Raw genomic sequence first — 27,923 nt, 5'->3', positions numbered from 1 at the left:
CCCTTTTGTTGGGAGACAATGTAATAGGGGAAAAGAACAAAAGATTGAGAAGAAAAAAAGAAGTGAATGCCTTCTCTTGTTCAGTTTATAATTTTAGGACACTGGGGTTGTTTTATTGAAGTGTGTCTTCAGAACAGTAAGGTTGTTTTAGGCCTTGTTGGACATTACTGAAATAGATGAATTATTATTGCCGGCAAAGTTGAAAGGAAATAACAGCCTGCAAGTTGCCCAAGTCCTACCAAAGTCACGGTGACATTAAATCACTAGAAAATCCTGATTTATGGGAGGTGAAGGGATTCTCTTCCCAGACCCTAAAATATATGGGTATTGCAGCCCTTAAATCCGACCCCTCCCCAATTCTTTGTTAATTAAATAAATTTTAAGAAACTGTCATGCTACATTCTAAATCTGAGGAATTAAATCAAGTTGTGTGTTTTTGACACTGAAACCAACAGAAGCTTGTTACTACATTAGAAATAAAAAAGGAAACTGCTGTTCAGATTATACTCAGACCTTGGGAGAAAAACACAGTTTACTCTCTAGTCACAGCAGTCCAAGAAAATGTCAGTGTAAGCGAAGTTTAATTAAATAAGTCAGAATGGAAACCTCTGGATAGGGCAGAATAATGCTACTGCAAAGTCGTCCAAGTCCTAATCTCTGGAACCTGTGACAACATTCCCTGACATGACCAAGAGGGACTAAAGCTGTTAGATGGAATTAAGGTAGCTTATCTAGTGATGTCAGAATGCAGAGATGATTTTGATGAATGAGGTGCAATTGTTGGAATCACAAGGTTGGTGTAAAGTGGAAGAAGGCAGAAGAGCTAGAATGATTCCAATGAGAAGGATCAGCCATTGTTGGTTTTAAAGATGGAGGAGACCATGAGCAACCAAGAATATGGGCAACCTTTAGAATCTGGGAGAAGCAAGCACACAGAGGGAGTAACCACATGTGGACATGGCCTTTAAAATCCCTCACTGCACCAGGTCAAGATACGTGAACAAATATACATTGGTCATGTGCTATCGATTAATCCGACAATTCACGGGTCCCAAGATGGGGAAAGAAAAGTCCAACAGCACTCTAGAAAAACAGAAGGTCCAGGAAAATGACTTTGCCTTAACATCTACTGAGACTTTCCATGTGCTTCTTATATATAATTTTGTTTCCTCCTCTTTTAAGGTAGGCAGAAGGCTGAGACCCAGGGCTTTGAGGTGGTTTCCTCCGTGTCACACGTAGAATGTAGCTCAGTGTATCCACGTGAATGTCGAACAACAATGACTCTTCCCAGGGAACCAGTGGGAAAGTTAACATAACTTGCATCCATTTATAGAAAGCCCACATTTAACATTTAAATGCTAGAGAAAAAAAATGTGATTAAAGTGTTAACCCATCTGTTGAGATGAAAATAGTATGTGTTATTACCTTTCCTCCCAGATCATTTAGTAAATCCATGTGATTTTTTTTTGTGGGAAAGTATTTCAAAATGTCATTATATAAAAATAAAGATGGAGTCAAATTCCAAAATTCTCTTTAAATTCCATGCTTATCAATGTACTTTTAAAATTTCTTTTTAGTTGTTGATAGACCTTTTTTTAAAATTTATTTATATGCGGTGCTGAGAATCGAACCTAGTGCCTCACACATGCCAGGCAAGTGTGCTACTGCTGAGCCCCAGCCCCAGCCCTATCAATGTATTTTTGAAAGGAATTATTCACTAAGTAGGATGCATAAATAATAAAAAAACTATTATTTTTTAAGATCTCAACTGACACACAGAAAATGAAAACCACCAGAATAAAAAAAAAAAAAATACAACTTTTTCTCTAGGTCCAGGCCAACCATATCTATGTCTCTTCTATTTTGATTCATTACTATCCAGAAATAATCAGTACATGCCATTTTCCTATTTCACAGAAATTCTTTTAATGCAAGCTTGGGAACAAGCTTGGGAATGATGGGATTTTTGTTCATTCTGATAATTGCCACAGTGTACATCTTGGTCATTTAAGTATTTTAAATGACTGTTGTGTCCTGCTGGGTTGATCTGTTATGTAAGACATACGCAACACAGCTCACACACAGCTGGGGTTTTGCAGTGAACCCAACCACCCCAAACTCCATGTCCCCAAATGTGGGCTTTTTGCATTAAAACACCAATGAAGTGTGAGGGCAGGTATTTTAAGCAGGATTTTCATGCATCTTTATTGGGCAATTAGACTGCAGAGGCTACTTTAATGAGCTCTTATTTCTAAAGAAATAATTAGCTCCAGTTGTATTATTTTGACCTATGACTACTTCTTCATGAATAAAATTATTCAACTGTTATGGGCTGAATTAGGTCCTGACCCCAAATCTGCATGTTGAAACCCTAACCCCCCAGTACCTCAGAGTCTGGCAATATTTGACAGTCGGGTATTTGAAGAGGTCATGAAGTTGAAATGAGGTCCTAGAGTGAGCCCTAATCCAACCTGATTGGTGTCCTTTGAAGAAGAGATTGGGATGCAGACATGTGCAGAGGAGAGCAGACATGAACCGGCAGGGAGAAGCTGGCCACACCCATCTGGGAAGGCTCAGAAGAAGCCAGCTTTGCCAACACAGTGAAGTGGAGTTGGGCAGGTTCTCGTGAATTCGAGGAACGAAATCCACAGACACGAGAGTGAAAGCCAAGTCACAGGATTTACTAGAGTAATAGAAAGAAGGCAGAGCTCCCAAAGGGGTGGGGCCCAAGAGAGGGCTGCCTAGGGGTGTCTGTGGTCCAGGGGCTTTTAAAGGCAGACCTGATGCCCCTGTGCATTGGATTGGTGGGGTGAGGGATGCCAGCCTGGACCAATCAAGCTGTTTAAGCTCTGAGTTTAATAAGGCAATTAGAAGTGCACAATGATCCCTTATTTACCTAATTAAGGGAACAGGTCCAACCCTGTGGTTTGACATGTCTTTTGGGGAGAGAACCCCCTCAGGTCAGGGTCTACTCTGTGGTTGATGGTTGCTGGAGGTCAGGGCAAGGGCAACTGAGGAAGGGCCGCGGCTGAAGCTGTGAGGAACAGAAATAGGAATATGAACTCAGAAGGAATCCTTGTGGCTAAAGCTGCCGGGGAGTAGCATTGCACAGGGAGATCTCCATATGATTCTGGTCCTTCTCCAAGGCCCTCATCCTGGCTGTCTTGGTGTCTCAATCTCAGACTTTGGGCCTCCAGAATTGTGAGAACATACATTTCCATTAATCAGCCCAATCGGTGGTGCTTTGTTATGGCAGCCCCAGCTGATAAATACAGCCACTTGACAAAGATCTGCTGCTCCGTCTTCAGAGAGCATGAAGGAATTAGAGGAAGCACATCGGAGCAGCCTCTTTACCACGTTCCACATTCGTTCAATCCATCAGCCCCGGGAAGGCAATGCAGGATTCTGCCTGGGCTTGTCTCCATTTGCTACGTATCATCTTCTGCCTTCTAGGGGCTCCTCCTTGCCTTCTTTGCCAGTTTCTTCCTCTGCTTGTTGACCTCTGCTTTCTTCTCACCTTGGGCAGGTCAAATCTGAGCTCCCTGAACAGGTTTTCTTTTTCTTTCTTTTTTGGTGCCAGGGATTGAACCCAAAGGCCTTTAACCACTGAGCCACCTCCTCAGCCCTTTTTATTTTTTATTTTGAGACAGGATCTCTCTTCAGTTGCTCAGGGCCTCACCAAGTTGCTGAGGCTGGCTTTGAATGTGCCATCCTCCTGCCTCAGCCTCCTACACTGCTGGAATTACAGGTGTGCACCACTGCACCTGGCCCCGAACAGGTTTTCTAAGGGGCACGTGGGCCACCTCATTCCCAGTATCACTGTGCTCTGTCTCCAGGCTCCACCCCCCTCTCGGCCTTTGCCCACCCCTGGAATGCCCCTCCACCCTTGCTCCCCAGACAGCACAGAGGCTTCCATTGTGGAGACCCACCTGCTGTCCTGAGCACTGGACTGGCCCCTGTGTGCTCCCAGGATGCCCACCGCCTCCCTCTGCCCTGGCACTGTGGGGTTGCCATGAACAGAGCCAGGCATGGTCCTTTTGCCCTCCAGAGAGGGAGCTCCCTGGGAGGCAGGCAGGAGGGAAAGGTAGAAGCTTTTTCCCTTTGCTGCAATTATCACATTAGGGAGGGACAAAAATGTGCCTTCCAGAAATCACTTCTCCAAGAATCCCACTCAGGAAAACAAGACAACCAGTGAGGTGGACCAGTTTTCATCTGTTTTTTCATTTTTAATATTCATTTTTTTTTCACTTTGAGTTACAGAGCTGATTTTATCACCGAACAACATATACTTTATACAATTGCTTTCATTTCATTGAATATCTGTTTTGAAAAAAATGTATGATGGAGTAGCATAGAAGAAATCAGGACAGACAGCAAGGAGTCACAGAGGGACAGAAGGGAGACCGCAGATTTATATCTAAACTCCCCATGAACATGCTCCCTATACCACACTCCCCCCCCCAGGCTGTTTCCCTCCAGGCCTGAATTTGTAAGAGGTCCAGTAGACCTTAGAGTCCCCTTAGTCCTGTTCACAGTGCCTACATGCCTTGTTAGCTCACGGGACATAGTTTTAGGCTGATTACAAGAAGCCTAGAGAGAGCTACTGTTGGGGACCTAAGATGTGGGCATTAACTGGACCACCATGCCCGGCTCTGTGCTGTGTGATGGAAGGAGTCCAGCTCATGGAGCTGATGCCCCCCTGTTAATTCACAAGATTTCCTTTACAGGAAGAGGCCAGAGACCCCCAGGCGGTCCCACCCTTGGATGCCTACACCCTCCCTTTGGGTGCATGTCCTCCTCTGTTGCAATAAATCTCCGTGTGTCACTGAAGAAATCTCTGCTGTGGTCTCTTTTGAGTATCCTGAAATCCTTTCTGTGGTGTCAATCAAGAACCTGCCAGAGCAGAGCTGAGCTCCCTTCTCCCACCTGGGGACCTCCTTGGACCCCAGGTGGTGACTAACACTCTGTTGGGTTTTGCTCATGTTTTTCTGTAGGTGATAATGGTTTGGGCTGCTTCTCATGGGTTTCAGGAGACTAAATGGTTACATATACCTAAAGTGCCTGGAGTAAAGCCTGGTACCTTTATGCCCTAGTCAAATACTTGTTCGACAAAAGATAGAATTTTGGAGTGATCGGCTCTGTTGTAGCCATTTTTCCTTATCCAGGATGTCCTGAGAATCGTGTTCCCTGGACTCCCGGCCTCTACCACTCAGCACCCAGCTCTTCCTGTTTCTTTCACTCTGGTTCTTAACAGATGCATTTAAACTTGAGGTCAGGAAGACGGAGATGGGGACTCCGGCCAAGTCCTGAACACTCAGCTCACAGGTCCTTTGGCCGGGCGCTGTTCCCAGGGCTTTATTTACTTCACATAACAGAGGAGCAGAGAAAGAAGTGCTATTCTCCCTATTTTAAGATGAGGACATTTAGACTCAGGCAGGTGAAGTGACTTTTAAGTTCAGGTTGCAGAGTGGGACCTGAGCCTAAGCTGTCTGGCTGTAAGTCGTGTGCCGGCTTCTCTAAGTCCAGGAGGCCCAGGAGTCCTTCCTGTCTCAACAGCCTGGGCGTCCAGTGACCTCAGCTGTACCCCAGGAGTCCCTCATCCAATCTGGGTTCCGTCTTCCCAGACATCTGACATGTGGCCAGTTGGACCAGAGAAGGGAAATGGATTTTTAAAGTCACTCTGGAACCGAGATGAAGGTGGGGTTGGCATCTACTGTGTGTGTGTGTGTAGGGATTCGTTCCGATTTTTGTTGTCCTTGGAAAACTGAGGGACATCAGGTGGCAGTACCTGCAGCCTGAGTCAAGGGCCCAGCAGCTCCCTTTCCCAGAGCATCTGGGTGTCCTCTCTTAAGGTCACTGGAACACTGTCCACCTCACCCATTTGTCCCATGGACACTCCTGTTGGCACACCTGGCGGATGGTGCGAGAGAAGTCTTGCCCTGTCGTAAATACGACTGGATGGTGGAATATGTAGCTGGTTTATTTCTAAAGGGATACTAGAAGATAAAAATTGGTTTGGAAAAATTGGAAGCAGAAAGGAGGATTTTTCCAGAGTTGACATTCTCACAAGAATCCAAGCATTAGTATGGGAGGGGCTGCTCAGAATAATAATTTACTTAAGTGTCACAAATTGGAATGCTGATAATTAGATTTCATGTGTTGCTCATTATGCTCATTGCTGAAATGTCCAATACCCTGCTGATTTAGAGAGTGAAATAAACATTAGACTTGTTTTTAATACCTGTAGTGTAAAATTTTCAAAATTGGACTATGAACAGCTCCACTGGGTTTTGTCTATTTTTTTTTTTTAACCAGTTGGCCCTTGCCATTCCCTGTGCTTGTGTGGTCACTGGGTCTTTGAGTAAGTCCTGGCAGGACATGTCCCTGCTGTCCTGCTGTGCTGGAAACCGAGGCTCAGTCTCCCAGGGGTGTTAACATCCATCCCTCCTAGTGAAGCTTTGCTGGTGACTAGGTAACGCAGCAGAGGCTGCATAGAAGGACCTGGGGCCTTACTGGCCGCTGTGCCCTGAATTCAGAAACAGACAGTGCAGCCTCTGCCTGTGGTTCTGCAGCTGTGATGGGCCAGCAGGCAGGCAGCAGGCAGGCGCTGGGCAGGGAGGTGCTGCAGGATTCCTCAGAGTCCCTTGAGCCCCTGGAGGACCAGGTGTCCTTCATCTCCTGTGCTCCAAGTTCCCTAACTTGTGACTGTCCCCACTCTTGTGAGACCAGTGAATAATAAGCCATGTGTAGATGTTTTTAGAGACAATGCTGTGTGAATCAGAGTGTCGGATGTTTGAAGACATTGTTGTGGGGACAGTCATCCTTAAGGAATGGAAGTCCATCCGTTCCTCACACCATGAGTCCTCTGTGCTGTTCAAGACCTCTGTATCTGACAGGGTCTTGATGCAAATGAAGGTGTCCCAAGAACAAGGAGCTACGGGAAGAACTCAAATGTCACATTCATGATGGTTGTCACTTTGGCCTTTTGACTTTACTATGCAAAGAAAAATGTGTAATTTCTTATTTGGGCAAAAACAACAGAATACAAACATCTTTGTGAATACAAAGTGCCATTCGTCACTATGAGGTCCCGTGTCAGGAACCATCTGACTCCAGAAACAGGGGGCCCGAGCAGCTGCACTGAGACATCAGAGCCACTCCACACCAGGTCCGCCTGACCCTGGAAGGGAGGGACCGATAGCCACCGTGTGCATCCTGCTCTCCTGGAGAGAGGTGACCTCCATCCTCACGGGAAATACCCTGTTTCAAACTAGGGGTCTCACTGTCACTCAGCAGAACCACAGAGCCCTCTTCCCCTGGTTGTCCCCTGGGTAACTGCAGGGCTGGCAAAGCAGGCAGGACACTTTCGTCCATGTCACCCTCAACCTCCTGGCCTTTACATTGTCCACGTAGCCCGGTCACCCAGGGTATGTGCCTGTCCAAAGCCAGGTCATCACAACCTGAATGTGAATTCAATCCTATATTCATTTAGAAACTACTCTCACTTGAAAACTGCATTCTTCCATGATGGGCTGAGCTTCATGCCAGCAGAAGCAGAGGTGCGGGTTTTCCATGAACTCTAAATAATCACGTTGATCACGTCAAAGTCAAGTTAATGCCAACTTAGTCATTACAGATTTAGATTTTATTTTGAGTTTCCTTATCTATTTTTGACTCTTAGGTTATCATGAGGACAGCAAAAGCTGTCCCTTGTTTTCTACGGACTGTGGACTGTATATGTCTATTGTGCACACACGTATGCAGATGTGTGTACACACAAATACTAGCTATGCTTGCACATGTTTAAATTGAAAGATTATTCCCTTTGATAAATATTAGGCATTCAAAAAAAAAAACCTGAGAGTGTTGTTCAGTCTGAGTTGACTAGGTTAGTCATTATTTACGACATTGATCCATTATCATTGCCTAGGGTCAGCCTCCCCTGGCCCCCTTCCAAGCGTGTATAAAGGGCCGGTGGGGAGAGTCCTACCAGGTGTCCTGAAGGGTGAGGCAGGCGTGAAGCACAGAACAGCCCCCAACAGGCGGCACAGCACAGGGGAGGGCCCAGCAGCTCTGGGCTGCACTCAGCGATGTCACACTGTGGCTCCATCCCATCCCCAGTCTGCACACCCCCACCCTGGGGACCCAAGGAAGATGTGATATTCTCTCGCCAGTCACCGCTCAGGGCCTTTGCAATTCCTTCTGATGGTGCTCTGACTGTTTGCTCCCTCTGTCAAACACCCCATCACTCAGGGAGGCCTGGTGGGTCTTCATAGCACAAGGTCATTTCAAGGTCACAGGTCAGGGCCGTCCTGCCAGGTGCTGCTCACTCACTGGCTCCTCTCTGTGCCCGTGCAGACTTTGTTTCTTATCCTGGAGGAGGGAGGGGACATAACTGACCCCTTCATGCCTGCTTGGGAGGGGAGACAGGGTGCTCTGACTCTGTGGAAACCGAGGCCTGGAAGTGCCCCCTGACCAAGTGGGTGGACAGAGGGTCCTGCTCTCAGCTGGTGATAGACAGACTGGCCTTTGGAGAAGTGAGTAGCTGTGCTGGCTGAGAACAGGAAGCCAGGGAAAGGACTGCAGGTGGGGAGCAGGTGGGGGAGGGGAAGGCAGAGGAATCATAGAGACAAGTGGTCAGCTAGAGGCCAAAGCACAGCAGGTGTGGGCAGACACTAGGGACCAAACATAGTGGCTCAGGGACTCCCTGGGCCACTGGGAGGTGTGTGTTGACCAGGACATGCAACAGGGAGACTCTTGAGCCATCCATTCAGCTGTCCTTGTTCCTGATGGGACCTTCCTTTGTCCTCTCCACCAGTGGCACTCCAGGGCCCAAGATGCCATCCTTCATGTTTGGAGGTCCAGATTTCCTCACCATCCTGGTGGGTTCTTTTGGGCCACCAGATGCTCTGAGCTCTGCCCTCACCTTCTGTCCAGCTATTCATGCTCTAGGTCAGCTCAGAGTGCATCCCCTCCTGAGTCCTTTGCACCTTCAGTCTTGGTGCATGTGGTCCCTCTGAATCCCAGGGTCAGCTCCCGAGATCTATCGTCCATCCTGTCTCTGAGCCTCACATTCTACTTGGCCCCTTGGAGCCAGTAAATGCCACTGGAAAGGCTGCAGGCCCCTTGCAAGACGTTTCTCTTTTTTCTAGTTTCTTGGTGCTATGACTCCTGGCCATCTCCATCACTCTCTGATACCTACAGAGAGCATAGCTCTTTGTATTTGATCTCACTTTGGGTGGTGGCTCTGGTGAGGGGGATACTTAATGCAGTAAAGATGCTTTTGACCTTGGAGAACCCTACAGGAGAATGAAGACCCACAGATCCAACTTCTCCCCCAACAGCCGAAGACCTGTTATCTCTGAAAGGACAGTTTGACACTCATGGGGGCCTCTCTCCTTCCTACAGACCTGCCTCCACTATCAGGGTCACCCTTGCTGTACTTTTTTAAGTTGAGATAAGATCTGTGCACATGAAATTAACCATTTTCGAGTGCACAACTCAGTGGCATTTACTAGAGCTACGATATCATCCCGCCATCACCTTTAGTTAGGTAGTTACAAAACATTTTCATCCCTTGAGAAGGAAATCCTGTGCACATCAAGCAATCTCTCTTTATTCTGCTCCAGTTTTGGGGAAACCATGAATCTGCTCTTTTCTCTGGGATTTCTTATAAATAGAATCATACAGTATGTGGCCTATTGCGTCTGGCTTCCTTCAAGTATCATGTTTTTCTTTCAGGTGTGACGTCATTCTTTTTTTGATGCACTAATGTTCCACCGTGTGGATGTAATACATTTTTTTCCAGTCATTGATGGACCTTGAGATTGCTCCCACCTTCAGACTGTTGTAAATAGTATCATCAGTATAACTTTCATATCCATATCTGTCCTGCTTTTATGTTAGCTGAATGTTAGTCTCTGAAACAACCGGATGGAGTTTATTTTTATATGCAATCTACTCTCCTTAAAAAGTTACCAATGGTGTGATCCCGTTGCTCAGGGAGAGACAGGCTCAGGGCAGGATAAGTAGCAGGTAGGGCCACCTTAGGTCTGTGGTTCAATTCCAGACCACATCCTCTCAGGCTTATGGAAGTAGAACAGTGGCCTGCCACACCCTCTGTCCCTGTGTGACCTGTCTCCATGTACTGCCTGGGAGCCCAGCCCCGTGACATTGAAGAAGCTCCTCAGTCTGCACAGTGGTGCTCAGTGCCCTTAGCTGTCATCTGAGACATGTAGTTGAATTAATTCTTGCAATAAAAAATGAAGAGCAGTAGGAACTTGGACCAAATGTGGCAAAGAGGGGAAGCTGTTCTGTCAAATACCTCGGTGCTACTACAGCCATTTGATTTCAAACATCACCTTAGAAATTTGAAACATCTATTTCACAGTAATTTGTAAAAACTTTGTCTTCATTTTTCAGAGGTGAGTATGGAGGACCACAATCAAAACACGTCCTGGGCTTGTGTGGTGTTATGTATGATCACTAAGCTCATCAGATGATTCCTTTCATGTCACAGCAGCCCTGTGTGGTAGGTGCTGTCATGACCCTGATTTACAGGTGAGAACCAGAGGCACTGAGAATGACACAGATGGGGGCCCAGCGAGGACACAGCCAAGTGGGATTCGAAGACATCAGTCACTATGTGGATTTTAGCACAAAAATCTGCATCTAATTTCCAATCCCCATTTAATATTTCTCCTAGCTTGGAAAAAAAAAACGACTTTGTATTAATGTGATAAAAAATGGCTACTGTGAAGTTCTGGGGCATTTTTCTTTCTTTTTTTACCCCCATGTTTAACAGCTTTGGTACTTTCTCAGCACCTTGAAGGAATCTGTGTCAAGCTGGTTTTGGAAGGATCGACTTCTGCCTCTGCTGATGAATCAGGCTAATCACCAAGTGGGGGTAAAATCTCACTTTTTTTGAGTGGTTCACAGACTTTGCTTCCTAATTTCTACCCTAATTTACATTCTAACATTGTAATTCTGGAATGCCAATGGACAGCTGCATGAATCATTTTGTTCACAAACAAAGATGCAAAAACTGGAAGAGAAAATAAAGCTGTTGTGGCATCTATGTCACAAGTGCACGTGATTTTCTCTCCTCCAGATTTTCACCATGATCTTTTTAATTTGCTGCCTCTTCACTCATTCTAAAATAGACTTCTCTCGTCTTTTTTTTTTTTTTTCATGGCTCTGATGGACCAAGATAATTAGCACAGAATGTAAGCATCTGATAAACTCACATTTTAATCATGAGATAACTTAGGGTGTTGTTTCAAGCAGGTCTACTTACATTTTCACGTTTGTTCCACATAACAGAAGCACTTTTAAACATCAAGCAAGATATAATTGCTTTGTTTTATTGCTTATTTAAGCAAAACAAATAGAAAGCTTAATGCTATTTGTTGGATTGCAAACACTAAATGACATTTAAGAAATATCACTCTTGTATATTATTCAGCCATAAAGAAGAATGAAGTTATGGCATTTGCAGGTAAATGGATGGAGCTGAGAATATCATGCTAAGTGAAATAAGTCAAACCACAAAAAACCAAACACCAAATGTTTTATCTAATAAGTGGATGCTGATCCATAATGGAGGCGGATGGGGGATGAAGGGACTTGGGATTGGGCAGAGGGGAGTGAGGGGAGGGGAGGTTGTGTGGGATGGGGAGTGAGATGGACACTACTACCCTATACACATGTATGATCACACACCCGGTGTGACTCTGCATCATGTTCAGCCAGAGGAAGGAGAAGTTGTGCTCCATTTGTGTACAATGTGTCAAAATGCATTCCACTGACATGTGTAACTAATTAGAACAAATTAAAAATAAAAAAGAATAAGGAACCTGTTTCTGAGTGAAAAAAAAGGAGATGTGCATCGTGTAACTCATGGGAATAGGGAGAGTTATTAGAAATCTCATTAGAAAACTAATAAATTCTTATTCTCAAGGGAAAAAAAGAAATATCACTCTTGCAAAAAAAAAAAAAAACAGCATCATATGTAGAAACTGAAGAGAAAAAAGGAGAAGAGAAAGGTTTGGGAGGGGCATCTCATGAACTTGAAAGGCAGCTTGGTAGAATAAAGGAAAGAGACCCGGGGAGGGAGGGAGGGAAGGAGCAAAAGGGGAAGTACTGGGTGATGACATTGGTCAGATTATAGTTACAATGTGTGCATGTGGTAATATGTAACAATGGACCCCACCGGTATGTATAATTATAATGCACCCATAAAAATATGCAAAAGAAAACCACAACAAATAAAAACAAAGCAAAACATGAATCACATTTCATATTTTCCTGAATCCATTTGTTCTTTTAACCATTAGGGAGTGCTAACCCTCATGGAGCACACAACCAGGCATATTAAGGACTTTACCTCTCATTATTACCACAAAAATGGTCTCATGTCACTATGTATCCCATTTTATAATTGATCAACCTCCGTTTCAAAGAGGCACAGTCCTGCCCCAGGCCTGGGGGTGGGGGGTGGCCCTTTGGGTGACATTTGCACCAGGCTGCTGGGGCTGTGGGCCTGGGCTTCCTCCCAAGGGCAAATCCCCTCACTGTTTAGCATCAATGAGCCAGGGTCAACCTCAGTCTGACAAGATTAAGTGGAAAATTCCAGAAATATACAATACCTAAGTTTTAGCCGATGTTTATTCCATCATGTTGTTATACTTGTTCTATTTCATTACTGTTAATCTCTTTCTGTGACAACTTATAAATTAAGACTTATCATAGGTATGCATGCATAGAAAAAAAAGGAGTATGTGTTGAGTTTGAGGCTAATCACGATTTCAGGCAGCCTTGGGGCATATGGGGAATCTTGGGACCCATCTCATACAGGTGAGATTGTACTGCTGATCCATTTGTGAGATTTTTACTATGACAAGACAAAGAAGTGTAAAGTGTGATCCCTTCCTTCAAGGAGCTCCCAGGCCAGTGGGGATTTGTAATGTACTAGAAAACCTGGTAAAATGGCAAGTGTTCTCCCTCTGAGCCACAATCCCAGCCCTGCCAAATTCTTTAGTATATCACAGACTATCTTCTGGCTTTTGGTGTAGAATGCCCCAGATTTGGAGACTCTAATGCAGGTCAGGGATAGAAAGCAGTTAACTCAATATTCTAATTCATTTTGATTGCCATCAGTATTATAGTCTTACCAATAATGCTGGCCATATTGCTAAAATGTATACGTAACTCTAAAAATAAGTAAAAAAATGCTGCTATATTGCTAAAATCTCATTCAATCATTAACAGTGAGTTTAATCTATCGTCATACTGTATAACCAGGATGTCTCCCAGGGTGCGGCCTCTCAGGTTTGCAGGGCTCCATTCAGTTCTGTCAAGTTCCACCACAGGAGAGCTTTCAGCAATGTATGGCTTCACCCTCCCCCTGCATTTGGTATTATGAGCTAACATACAATAGCATGCCTTGCTCTTAGGTGCTTTTAAAGCTCTGATGTCATATTGAATTTCTCTCACTGTCTGACCCTCTTAGTCATTATAGTCATCAGGTAGAATTTCTGCTTCTCTCCAGGTACCCCCAAGCCTTCCACACTTGGAAGGGGTGTTAGTGAAGTTCAGCCATGGTGCGGCTCTAGATGGCTGGTGATAACCCCAGTTGGCAATGCCACCCCAATCAAGTCCCCTCCCATTCATACAGGATATGGTTACCTAAGTACATAACCAGTGGATATTTCAACCATTAGGGCACACATCCACATTCCCTGTCAACCCCGATTTTACCAGATGGGATACAAGCACAGTCTGCTCTTTCCAGACCTTCAAAATTTTGACATAGCATAAAAGCATAGTTACAGTCTTTGCTTAGACATTATCTCTGCTTCTGGTATTTAAGGTTGTACCCCTGGTCTAGGGACCACTGCAGCACTTAGGTAAAAAAATAATAATAATAATAATAATTGAGGTGATGTGAGGAAGAAAAACATGTCTAGCCATGTTCACCCCATGGGAAGAATCCTGCCAGTATCCTCCTTTAGAAACAGAGAAGTATCTCTCCAGTGGGGATTTTTCCCATCACTCCTTTCATTTCAGATATAAACACAGACTTGAAAGGCACACACCAGCAATTCATGCCCAAATCTACCCCCATTTGGAAAACCAATGTTTCAACTGTCCATTCCAATTCCCTGTCACAACATTCCTCCCAGGACGTAAACTCCTTCTTGGTCTGAAGGATTGTGACTCATTGGGTCCAGTTGGCGCAGTTTCTTCTGTTCTGGTTCTTTGTCGAGTACTGGGAACATGGGCATCAACCCACAGATCAGCAAATCTGAGTCAGGAGAAAGCGGGTACTCCCGTCTGGACCCCCCGGTTGCCACCCAAGGCTGCTGGCCTCCGTCTCATGGAGACCCTCTTCCCGGGGAATCTGCTCCGTAGCCATCCCGAGTCTCTGTCCCTCCCGTTGACAAACAGAGCCATCTGTAGTGGCATTTTGTGCTCAGCAGAGACAGAAGGCGTGAGTCTGATTCAATTCCTGGCTGCGGTGTGGTGGCTTCTCAAAGTCCACTCATTTCCTGGAGGTGGGTGAGGACTCAAGAGAGCCCACGGAGATATCCAACTTCCTCTGGTCTTGGAGAGGCGGTTTTCTGACAGGAATCAATGTGTCCCACTGTAATGCCCTCCTCCCGTTCCTACAGTGATTGTCATGGGCCGTGCCCTCTTGGCATCCCTTCATCAGGTCCCTTGTCCATTGCTCTTCTGGCTTGGCCACCTCAGGTCAAGGGCCAGCTGTGGGGGAGAAGAGGCTACTCAGTGGTGAAGGGACTGAGTAACTCCTCACACTCTCCTCGGCATGGTCTGAAACTCAGTCCCTGTGTGGTGGGATCAAGAGTGTGATGAAGTCCTGAGAGCCCAGTCAGCATGCGGAGTGTCTTATGAAAGGTTTGGTGAGGGCCAGATCAGCCCCCTTTGCCCTTCCACCTTCTGCCATGTGAGGACACCCAGCTTGCACCATCTCTGAGGAATGGGCCCTCACCAGACACCAAAAATGCTGGTTCCTGAATCTTGGACTTTCCAACCTCTAGAACTCTGAGGAATACATTTCTGTTCTTTATAAACCACCCAATCTCAGGCATTTTGTCATATCACATGAAAAGACTAAGACTCCCTGAACCTTGTGTACCAACTATTTCCATTTTTTTTAGAAGATTCTTCTAGTCACTGTCCTTCGGTTGGAGCATTTATCTCTCCAACATCAACCAAATCACAAATGGTAATAATTTGTGTTTCAATATTATTTTATGTCTGTCGGTCACAGGAGACATTTCGATTAATTTCTGGTCATAAGCCAGTAATTGTCCTTCAAATGGAATCTTTCTGTTCCAAAGTCCCAGTAGTTGCTTCTGGGAGGTGCTTACAGGCTGTTGCCATAAGCCTCATCTACACTCCACACAGGGCTAGTGTACCTCAGAGAAACCACCTCAACCAGCACCTCAATTCTTGTTCTTGAGTGCATAGGGCCAGGCAATTTATTGGTTCCCACTTACCATGTCCAGTCCCTGAAGGGCAGATCTTACAAGCCTTCTGTTTTATGATGCTGGGTCGGAGCCATGTTCCCCAATCAGATACACTGTCCTTTTCACAGGTAAAGAGACACAACGGTTCAGGGAAAGCCTATTTTAAACATCGCCATTGCCTTCCAAGCTTACCTCACATCAATCCACCTTGCATCTCCATATTCTTATTGTGACCTTTGTTTTATGGCTTTCAAAATTCCTCCAAACTGGGGTAAGTAGAGTAAACTCATTTAAGGTCCTTTCATGGGATACCATCCAGAGGGTATCTAACCTCCCAAAGGACTACATTAAGACCTTTGTTTCTACCCCATTAACATTTGCTTTATTCATCCAATATTTTGGGTGTGGGAGGGTACTGGAGGATAGATCCCAGGGGCACTCAACCACTGAGCTACATCCCCAGCCTTATTTTACATTTTATTTAGAGACAGGGTCTCACTGAGTTGCTTAATGACTTCATTTTGCTGAGGCTGGCTTTGAACTCATGATCCTCCTGTCTCAGCCTCCTGAGCCACTGGGATTACAGGCGTGTGCCACCGTGCCTGGTTTATTAATCCCATTTTTAATGACTACCTAAACTTTTCTACCTTACTGAAATGAGTCCCTTGATTCTCCTCTCTATCTTTCCCTATTTTTTTGTAAGAAATCCAATTTTGGGGGGGCTGGGGATGTGGCTCAAGTGGTAGCAAGCTCGCCTGGCATGCGTGCGGCCCGGGTTCGATCCTCAGCACCACATACAAACAAAAATGTTGTGTCCACCAAAAACTAAAAAATAAATTTTAAAAATTCTCTCTCTCTCTCTCTCTCTCTCTCTCTCTCTCTCTCTTTTAAAAAATATTAAAAAAAAAGAAATCCATTTTTTTTTTGTTCTTGTTCATTCATAAGAGATAAGAGGGGAAATGGATTCAGCCAACCCACAAAGGCTCCTTGGACTGTTGCTTAACTTTGTAAGAATAGTAAAGATACTTGGGGTGTCCGTGCAAAAGGAGCCCACTTAATCATGCTGGATGAGTATCCTGATCATCATGAAGTTTGGCTTGTGTACAAAGAATATCCAACTGCTTCCTCTGTGGGGTTCCAATTCACATTCATGGTGGGGAGTCAGACAGCCCCCATCTCAGGGCCAAAAACTACACACAGTGCCTTTCAGTCTGCTTACCAGGCTAGCTGGGCCCTAAAAATAACCTGCCACAGGCCTGATTTGTGTGTGGTGATGTGTGTTTTTTTCCATAGTGAGTTATGGCTCCTATATCAAGAGAAATATAACATATTCTATGAATTTAAGCCAGGCAGAGCTGCAGGTAAATTGCTTTAGAGAGAAAGAAAGAAAGAAAGAAAGAAAGAAAGAAAGAAAGAAAGAAAGAAAGACTTGTGGGGGTCAGCACAGTGGGCCCCTTAAACTCATGTTCCCACACTTGTGCCAGTCTGTTCCCTATCAACAGCACAGGTGCAATTTCATACCATAGGTGACCCTATAATCCCCCAGGGGATTAAAATTCCCTCAAAATCAAAGTTCCCTCACTTTCTACTCTTCATCCTTTCTCTTCACAAACTCCTGCTGGCATCTGAGGCCAGAGGTCTGACTCTAGGGGTTTCAACAAACCTGATCCAGCCACTTGCTCCAAACATGCAGCAGAAAGGTCATGGTGAAGAGCAAGAAAGGAAACTTTGATTGAAGCATCTATATTGGGAAGGCCAAGCCAGACCCAGCATCTCTGTTCTGTCTTCAGGTACTGACAGGAGATTTGGGTTTCAATAGAGGAAGGACAGGCAGAGGCCAGAGATCTGCCTCTCTAAGCAGCCTTGGTCAGACTGAGGTCTGTTGACCACTCAGTGCTGGTTCAAATCTTGCCTCAGTCTTCAAGGGGGACAGGATAGGTTAGGTCAATAAAGGGCTAAGAGACCTTGTATTACAAGTCTGCAGATGAATACTCCTTAGATGACTGTCATACTTCTGTGCAGAGCTGAGCAGGAATGTGACCCACAGTTTAAGGTAACAAAGGAGCCAGGTACAAAATGAAGTCAGAGATGGTGAGCTAAGAGTCACTGCTTCTAGAAAGGCACCCAATCTAAATCCCTGCTATAAAATGTTTCAGTGAGTTGGTGTCGTTCTAGAGAGTCTCAAATTTTTGGCACCCAAAGTGAAGAAAACCGCATTTTGTTCTGTGGAGAATCTCCAGGGAGGAGTTGGAGCTGACTTCCTGGAGAAGTAGAATTTAATCTGGGATTTGTAGTATCACAGCTGCAGGGATGGAAGGGCAGGTCAGTCTAGGGCCTAAATGGGAGGAAAGGTTGGTGCAGGCAACTCAAGGGGATCAGGGCAGGAACATCAGGGGCACGTGTGGAAAACTATGAGCAGAGGGAGGCTTGGAGGGGGCTGGAGCAGGTGGGGCAGGTGTAAGCAGAAGGAGGTAGGGAGCCATATTGGAGGTGTCATTGAAGGCAAAAGTAAGGCATTTAAAAAGTTATGCAAAGCAAAATGGGGAGTTCTGGAGAGATTTTATCTTGGGAGAAGTGTGATAAAAAAATGTCTTTTAAAGTAAAAAAATAGTACTAACCCACTGCTGATCTCCCCCAGCTATCAAGGTTCCCCTGTGAACACCTGCCCCTCTGGATTTCCTCAGGGTCCTGGGCATTTCAACCCTTCTCTGATATACTCTGGCCACCAGTTTCCTTGCCTGCGTCCTTTCCTAGACATCAAGGTCATGAGACATGATGTGAATTCAGGCTCTGTGTCCTCCGTGATTTGTATTATCCATATACTAGACATCTATTTTTCTCATGACCACAGTGAGTGGAGATCAAGACTCTAACTCAGTCCTAACCCTGAGGTTCTCAGTTTGGGTAAACAGTGTCCAAAGAGACCACTAGCCATCCTGAGATGGAGCAGGAGTAAAAATAGAAAATATCAAAGAAATAAGACACATTGAGGGACAAAAACAGGAAAGAGGAAAATTAGAAAGAATAAAAAGTAAAAACACTGATTCAAGTGGATAGGTTGAGTCCTTAGCCAGGGAAGATGAGAAGTGACAGGAAGTGATAGATATTGTACAATGTTCCACATGCCATGTCTGTCTCCATGCCACCAAGCACCATATCAGAGTATCTAACAGGAAGCCTCACCTGATTGAAGGCTGGGTGATCAACATCCCTGTCCTCGGCATGGCAGGAGAATTAGAATAGAATATAAAAAGACATGAGCCAGGCACAGTGGTACAAATTTGTAATACCAGCAGCTTGGGAGGCCGAGGCAGGAGGATTCCAAATTCAGAGCCAGCCTCAGCAGCTTAATGAGGCCGTAAGCAGCTCAGCAAGACCTTGTCAAAAAAAAAAAAAATGGCTGAAGATGTGACTCAGTGGTTAAACAGTCGGGGTTCAATCCCTGGTACCCAAAACAAAAAGATGGGCTGGGAACAGTGGTGTACACACTTCTGGGAGGCAAGAAGATCACATGTTCAAGGCCAGCCAGAGCAACTTAGCAAGACCTTGTACCAAAATATCATAAAAAGGGCTGCAGCTCAGTGTGCTAGGGCCTGGGTTCAATCCCTAGTACTGAAAGGAAAGAAGAAAAAAAAGAAAGAAAAGAAGTAAAGACATTGGAGAAAAGTTGATCATTGATCATTTAATCAAGTGTCAATCCTCAAATGTTTATCATATTTCTTAAACAATAATACTCTTATTTATGATATTCATGAATGCCAATTAAATATTAAAGCAAGTAATTCTTTGCTAACTCAAAAGAAACCCTGATTTAACTTATTTATATCTTTCTTGGAGTTTTATTAATGGTAGTAAATCATCCAGTGATCTATTACATTACAATGACAGTTGACATTTACAGGGTGTCAATGAGGATATATTTATACACAAATTAATTACTGAACACCTAAAGGCATTCAGCTGATCCTGAGTAGGAGGGACAGGACAGTCCCCTTTCCACCGCTGACTTGACACTCCTTGGTTCTAATTCACACCAGCGACCTCAAAGCCAGCTTACAACACACCACTTACAGGTAAGAACAGAACTGACCCCGGAGCGGCTGAATAACTGACTCAAGTCTTGGCGGCTAAGATGTGACCGCGCAGCTCTGTCCTCTGTGGCAGAAGTTAGAGGTTCACAATGTAAACGAATTTTATTAATGGAAAATATTAGGAAGTTAATATCCTGATAAGTCCTAAAGACCACAGTCCCATGTTCCCTGTTTAATTACCCACCTCCTGTCCTAGCGACTTGAAACCACAGCCAAGAAAACCAAGGGTGACTGCGACTGTCATTAGGGAGCCAGCCTTCACCGTCACCAAATCTTAGGGTGAGAAGTTACTGAATCAATCACAGCCCTTCCCTTTTGCCCGCCCTAATTCTAAAATCAGCCAATCACGGAGGTCGTAATCCAGAACTCCTCCAATCAGAGTGAAGGGCAGCTCTGCCTCGTTTTCGTATCTAAGCAGGTGCCTGCTAACCCCTGCGCAGCGCGCCCTTCTGCTAGCAGTAGAGGTTGGCTGGGCCCATCCACTTTCAAGCACCTATTTGGTTCTTGGGGGGCACCTGGTTATTTTTAATCATAGGAAAGAAAGATTTGAAACTGGGCTCTCACAGTTGTGACACTTAAACCATGCCTTTGCATGTTAATGACAGTACATCAGAGGGCAGAGGTAGACTTCACGACATGCTAAATGCCTGGTGGCTGCAGGCGCTCTGCCACACCTACAGCCATCCGCTGTATCTGCACATCCCACATCTGCAGTCCAACAACCGCAGACCAAAAGGATTGCTTGTAAGTGTGCCTGACCTGGACATGCACAGCCCTTTTTCACCTCCTTGGTCCCTAAACAATACAATATAACAACTATTTATATAATACTTGCACTGCATGAGGGATAAGTAATTAAGAGTTGACTTTAAATATAAGGGAGGATACATGTACGTTCTATGCAATACTGTACCCTTTTATGTAAAGGGACTTGAGCATCTGCAGATTTTGGCATCCAAAGGGCATCCTGGAACCAACCCCACAGATACCGGTGGATGATGAGGCATCTTTTGCTGCAGATCCAAACAATTGTCCTGTACAGCACTAGTCAAGAATATTTGTCGGCTGGGTGTGGCCGTGTTCATCTGTAATCCCAGAGGTTCAGGAAGCAGAGGTAGGAGGATCAGAGTACAAAGACAGCCTCAGCAACTAAGCAAGACCCTAAGAAATTTAGTAAGTCCCTGTCTCAAAAAAAATATATATATATAAAAGGGCTGGGGATGTGGCTCAGCCGTTAAGCACCTCTTGATACCAAAACCAAAACAAAACTTGTCATCATGAAGGATTTTATAGCAAACTGCACTGTGGTGGTGAGCTTCCAGCCCAGGAAGAAGAAACAACTCTTAGAAAAAAGGAGCCCTAGGGAAGAGAAAGCCAAGGATCCTCTTGTTTCTATTCGTCCACTACAATGACCAAGATAACCGTTTGAATGTCATGTTTATAAACAAGAAGCTTCTGGCCCAATAGCATCAAGCTTAAGCTCAGTTCACCACTTTTTCCTCAAGGAAAAGTGGCTTCTGTATTTTGTGTGTTGGAGGAGTCACAGAGTATTTTTATGTCAGAAATAACCTAGGATTGAGGTTGGGTAAGGAAACCAGGAATCTGCACCATGCTGTTCTGGTTGAATAGTACACACAAAAGTCACTTGAGATAAAAGCCTGAGAGTCAGGAGTGTTTAAATCAGCTCACAGGCTGTGGCTTGGTGAGAACCACGGAGTGATTCTGACAGCCGAAGCAAATGTCCTGGGAAGATCAGAACCATGGACTTCAGGGCTGAAGTGAGGTGAGAGAACACAAGAGAATCCTGGGGGCTCAGGAATCCCTAACTCAGATGAAGCCGTGTCCTGGTCTCTCCTGCGACCTGCACAGACTGGGTTCAAAAGAGCTGGCTGCTACATTAAGCTAAGAAAATGGAGAAAAAGCACAAGACACAGAAGTAATTTTCATATTGAGGGTAGGATGGCTTCAGCCTGGGTCTTTCTGCTAATGTGCGGTGTAAGAACAACTTAGAGAAGGGACAGTTGGCTTTGGCTCCCAGGATCAGAGGTCTCAGTCCATGGTTGGCTGACCATTCCTCTGGGTCAGAGGAGAGACAGAAGAGCGTGGTGGAAGGGCATGGCCAAGGGAAGCAGCTCAGAACAGGGCCACCAGGAAGCACTGGGGTGGGGCGGAAGAGGAGGACAGAGCCCGTGACCACACTCCCATTAACTATGTCCTCTAACTACTTCTCCCTCCCAGGAGTCCACGTGGCTATCAATGGATGAACCCATTTACTGGATAGATGGACTGATTCCCTGGTGAGGTCAGAGCCCTAGTCGTTGTCGCTCAGTGCCCCACCTCTGATCCTTGCTGCCTTGAGCGCCAGGCTTCTAACACATAAAATTTTAGGTACATTCCAGACCCACCAGAACCACAGCATATGTTCTGTCTCACAACACCCCACATCTTGATGATATCTGTTGTAGGATCTTTAACTCAAGAGGAAAAATCTGCATAGAGTGTTGAAAAGGATGAATCATTCTTCAGCCTGCCTCTCCTGAAGGTTTGACCATTTTATCATTTGGTTGCTACCCGTCCTGATTACAACCAGTGGGAGGTAAAAAGTCAAGTTGGAAATTCACTATAGCTTTCTATTTTATGCTTTACAGCTGCCAAAAAGAAAAAGAAGAGAGAAGAAAAAAGAATAAAAGAAAAAGAAAGAACCAGAAGAAAAAAGAAAGAAAAAGAAAGGGAAAAAAAGGCTTAATTCAGGCTCTCAGTATGATTTTTCTCTATTTTAATCATGAGACTTGGGCCATGGTTTTTCACTTTAAATACACAGGCACACAAACACACACAAAATCTTCCTGGAAAAGTGGCAGTGTCTTTTACAGATCATCTGTTTATTTGTTACAGTGTTTAACTCGATATGCCTTTCTCTGTTTGTCTTCCAGATGGGAAGACATCTACTCAGAGAGACGACTTGGAACAAGGTGGTGGTTATATCATTTTAAGAAAAGGGAAGAATACAACCGACACTAGTATGGCAGTATGTAAAAATGTGGATGTGTAACCGATGTGATGCTGCAATCTGTATATGGGGTAAAAATGGGAGTTCATAACCCACTTGAATCAAATGTATGAAATATGATATGTCCAGAGCTTTGTAATGTTTTGAACAGCTAATAATAATAATTAAAAAAGAAAAGAAAAGGGAAAGTGATGACCCTGAGATTGCTACACAGGAAAATGGACAGACCTCTGTGGTATGGAGGCTGGCTCTGTTCCAAGGTTTCTAAACTTGATGTTGCTAGTTGAAGTGCAGCAGTTTGACTCATAAGGTTTGAGCCCTGCTTTGATTAGTTGATGTGAGGCAACTGCTAGTGGGATGTGGAAGGTGGGGGGGGGGAGACGGAGGCCGAGGAGTTCTGAGGGGATGGTGGGACGTCATGGTGGAAGAGTGTGGTGTCCTGCTAAGTTCCTGGCAGCCAGGAAGGGCGGGGGGAGAGAGAGAGGGAGAGAGGGAGAGTGAGAGAGAGGGAGAGAGGGAGAGAGAGAGAGAGAGAGAGAGAGAGAGAGTCAGTTCATGGCAGCCAGGAAGCAGGGGTTTGGGGGTGAGCTGGGTGGGGGGCGCGCACACATCTATGAAATGAGCTGCTTCAATCCTTCACAAAGTTAATCCTTTTGGAAAACCAGAAACTTCTCCAAAATTTTTGCTGAGATAATGTGCCAAGGTCAAGGTGTCCTCAAGTTAAATAAAAGAAGTGAATGTTGGACACTTGACTCCTGGGATACCAGCATTAATGCCCACAATTAAAATGTACATTGTAGTGAAGATTTAGAATAAAAAGAAAAAAAATAGCCTTGAGCATTTTGGGTAATTCGATAGCAGATTCCTATTCGTGGATATGGTCTCAATATAAAAATTGTAGGGGGGGAAAAAACTTGAGAGAAGTCCACTCCCACCCCTGGTCCTCCCTTCCTATTCTCACCTAGCCTTTGTTGTGTACTGGTGGACTGTGTTCAGGATGGGTTGTGTGGCATCAGGGGAGTATGCAGTGCTGCCAGCTACTGGCATAGGCCTCTCTGTGCAGGGCGCACAGTGCAAACACCCCCCTAGATAAAGGTAGGCATGATGGCTTTCCCACAGCCTGCTCAGTAGAGTGTGTCAATCTCTCTCTCTTTTTTTAATTGGTTGTTCAAAACATTACAAGGCTTTTGACATATCATATTTCATACATTAGATTCAAGTGGTTTATGAATTCCCATTTTTACCCCAAATACAGATTGCAGAATCACATCGGTTACACATCCACATTTTTACATAATGCCCTATTAGTAACTGTTGTATTCTGCTACCTTTCCTTCAATCTCTCAAATGAATCCCTGCGAACGTCTTTTTCTCTTAAAGGTACGAATGAATGTGGCTGTCATTTACATGCAGGAACCACGACTTAGTTGTCACTGCATCCAGGAGCTGTTGAAGTGACCTAATTTCAAGTCATTTTTAATTCAGAGATGATCTCTAACTAGGGGAAATGCCATCATCGCTCCTTTCCCAGGCCACTTTGCCTTTCACGTGAAAGCAATGTTTGGACGTTTCTTCTCCTGAGATCCTAGTGGGTGAGCTGAGGGTAGCTGCTTGATAAAGAAGCAAGTCTACATTGCCATGTGAGATCTGTAGGAATCCAGCAAAGACAAGAGAGCAAGAGAGAGATGAAAAGGAGTTCAAGTGCAATCACCTATTGGCTTTATGAAGAAAAAGTTAATCTACCAACCTGCCGGGGTCAGCTCTTAAACCTGGTTTATGCAAGGCTGCTTGATCACCTCTCTCTTTCCTTTTCTGTCTCATGCACACACATGCATGCACACAGGTACATGCTTATGTGGACTTTTATGTGAGTTAATCAACATCTAATCATTCTTAGTGTTTTATTTGCAAGTAAACAAAATTCTTTACGTACACAGACTCATCAGGGGCCAGAATATTTTCCACTGGCAAGTCATCGTCTTACATACAGAGATTTCATCATTCCATTCATCAAAAAACTCAGGCTTCTAGCATTTTCCTTTTTATTTAGGAACTATGCTCTGAGCTCTTGTCAGAAATAGTGGATCAAAGTCAGAGGAAGGTTTTCCACCCCAGGTGTGGTGCATCCAGCGCACTCTCAGGTACGCCTCCCGTGGCCACACTGTCCTGGCGGCTCTGCCTTCCAACATGGCTCCCTCCTCTGCCCTGCCAACAAGATCTCTCTGGGAATGCAAATGTTTTTTTTTTCTTTGTATGTATGGAAAGGGCAACTGCTCCTAGCAGCAGCCACATACATGGAAAATCATACTTTTGACCTGCTGAAACACTATAGCAGGTAAGAAAATGTCAGGTAATTAGAAATACTGGGAGAGCTCATGAAATTTTATATGTCTACCTGATGCAATTTCCTTTGAAAACCAATGCTTGAATTTGAAAGTGTGTTAAAAATCAAAGCCTGCCTTTCTCTTTCCGGACATGCCTCATGCTGAGCACTGCCACTTATCTGTCAAATTTTAAACACTTTAGAGCTTTTCAAATGAACAAACTCTTATTTATCAATAACTTCATTATTTTTAGTCTATACTAGTGAAATAATTCATTTTAACCCCAAAGCTATTCCCTGTCTGAGGGTAGATTACTGCTGGCAGTGACAGATGACTGAATCCCACATCTGGGGATCCTGCCACCTGTAAACACAGCCTTTGATCAGCAAGGGCTCTGCTATATCTGGTTCCACCTCCTGCAGTGACATCTCTAAACCCACATCTAGAATTATTTGGCACTTTAGATCCACATAGTTTCACACAACAATCCGAATCCTAAAGGAAAATGGGACAATTTCCCTTCCAAGAATAATGGCATGCAAAGGAACTACAGAAAGTTTTAAATGAGAAGACTTCAGAGACCAGTAAGAGGGTGAATGGGATGATCAAGCTGGAACTTTAAAAACGAGTGGACTGTTCTGTGATGCAGATGTCTTGTGCCCACGGATCATGGTGCCCTGTGATGGAAAAATCAGACCAGGCTATAAAATGAAATTATAAGAAAATACCAATGAAGAACCAAACCCTGGGGAGAGGGTTAACTCCGCTCCTCTGCTCTCAGCCTGATTCACCAGGGTTGGATTGTAAGTAGCCTCTCCAGGAGACTGACTACTCCCTGTTGAAATGTAAACACTCATGCCAGGCTCTTAAGGCTAGAGATTCAACAGCTGCCTCTGAAAAGAGTCCTTTCTTTTTAGATTTTCTAACTTTCTGAATCTGTAGGAATGTAGCTGCATCACTTAGTTGCTAGGCCAATTAACTGCTATCCGAACCATAACCTCCTAGGCTATCGTTCTTAGAACTACAGCTTGCTCCTAGGGAGGTCAACTCAAGTCACCTTGAGTCACTGGTGCCTGTGGTGAAAGCCACTTCCTGGTGACACTGCAAATGTGAGCTACTTATCATGAAATTCCTGTACATGGTCCTTGGTTCTGTAGGCCAAGAATCCCATCCCCACAATGTTGTTAAGAGAAATGATGTCAAATATACTGCAAAAGCTCCATGTGACCTCAGCTCTGGGACCCGGAGCTTCAGAGCACTAGCTCCCCTGGGTCAGGGTTAGCGGAGCCTGGTATCTTGTTGAGCACGATTTCCATAACATTTACAGCCTACAACTCAAGAGGAGCCAAGGAAACAACCCTGACAACTTCAGAATCTACCTAAGACAGAGATTAGGTATTTGGCCAAATCTTCCATAACTGTATTGCTTTCACCCATGGCCTGATTGTTCAGAATACAAAGTTAAATTGTCAATAATTCAATAATTTGAAGCTAGGTTTTTCCCATGCTACAGGACATGCACATTTGCCTGTATGTATTAAGCTTTCCTTTCAGGATTCCATGAGCACTGACTGTCATGCCTGTGAATCATCTGCGTGTAACAGTCATCGCACACAGCCCATAGTGAAGGCAGCCACATGTAAACTAATATTCTCCATTGAATTATGTCCTGGGGGTGTGAGACAATGGGCGTCTCCTGAACATGTTTCAGAAACACCTGGTGGAATTGTTAACCCTAGGACTGAGTTTCTCACTCAGTAGGCCTCAGGGAGAGCTTGAGAATCTGCATTGGTAACAAATTCCCAGCAGATGCAGATGCAGGGAGTCCAGGGACCACACTTTGAAAAGCCAAGGCGTAGGAATAAGGCTTGGTGGCTGCCATTGATGCTACAAGAGATAAAACCAGGGGGGAGCAAAGAAAGTGTTCATCTCCACACATGGGCTAACAGTACTGCAAACTCACTGAGGGGTTCACGCTGGCTCTTTCACCCCCTAGGCCTAAATTTTATGGAAAATATAAAGCCCGTGTCTACAATGGATTAGCTGATCAAGGAACTAACTTATGAGCCTTTCATTGATTTTTAAAAAAAATCATAATTGTGATGAGTCCCATTTAACACAGTGTGAACAAAAGTTTGGAACAATAAAAGTTTCACATATTTACCGTGTGAAGTGACCTGAATGCCCACTCTTGACGAACTAGGGGTATCACCTGGAGTCATCCTGACAGTCATCCTCATTCAGAGTGTGAGGGACCAGATGGTGGGTCATTTCTAAAACTAGGGTGGATAATGGGACCCTGTGGAGTGGGATGTAAGCTCCTCAGTTAGAAATTACCTTGATCATTTCCCCCAGAGTATGCTAGACAAGTAGGATGGCTTAATTAATTAATTAATTTAGGTAACCCAGGGCCACTTAAACTGACCCATGTACCCAGCCCTTTTTAAATTTTATTTAGAGACAGAATCTCACAAAGTTGCTTAGCACCTTGCTACACTGCTGAGGCTGGCTTTGAACTCATGATCCCCCTGCCTCATCCTCCAGAGCCGCTGGGATGACAGGAGACATGTAGGTTTATTCAATGAAAATCAGAGGCACAGATCACCAGAGACAAAGACTTGTAATGAATGTGTAGGGGCTGATGATAGTGTGCTAGGAGCCACAGCAAAAGTATTATGATACATGGTACCTTTGGTTTAGGTGACTGCCAGCTAGCCATTGAGATGATATGATTATGTTAAGCTTTACATTCATATGAAAATTGGACTCCTGCTGTTCACCTCGGCCTGTTATGGGACTCAGGTTACTCATGTCCCTCATGTAATGGGAGAGTTCCCATTGGTTGGGGAAGGATAGTAGGAGGGAACTTCCGGGGTAGGTCTGGGCGCCCGGTTCCGGTGACACACGTGGGTCGACCGGCTTGCTAGCAGGGCACACGGGACGCTGGCGGCTTTTTTATTTTATTTATTTATTTATTTATTTATTTATTTATTTATTTATTATTTAT

This window comes from Urocitellus parryii (genome assembly GCF_045843805.1).
Source record: "Urocitellus parryii isolate mUroPar1 chromosome 13 unlocalized genomic scaffold, mUroPar1.hap1 SUPER_13_unloc_14, whole genome shotgun sequence".
In the NCBI taxonomy this organism is placed as follows: Eukaryota; Metazoa; Chordata; class Mammalia; order Rodentia; family Sciuridae; genus Urocitellus; species Urocitellus parryii.
This window is presented reverse-complemented; position numbering follows the sequence as displayed.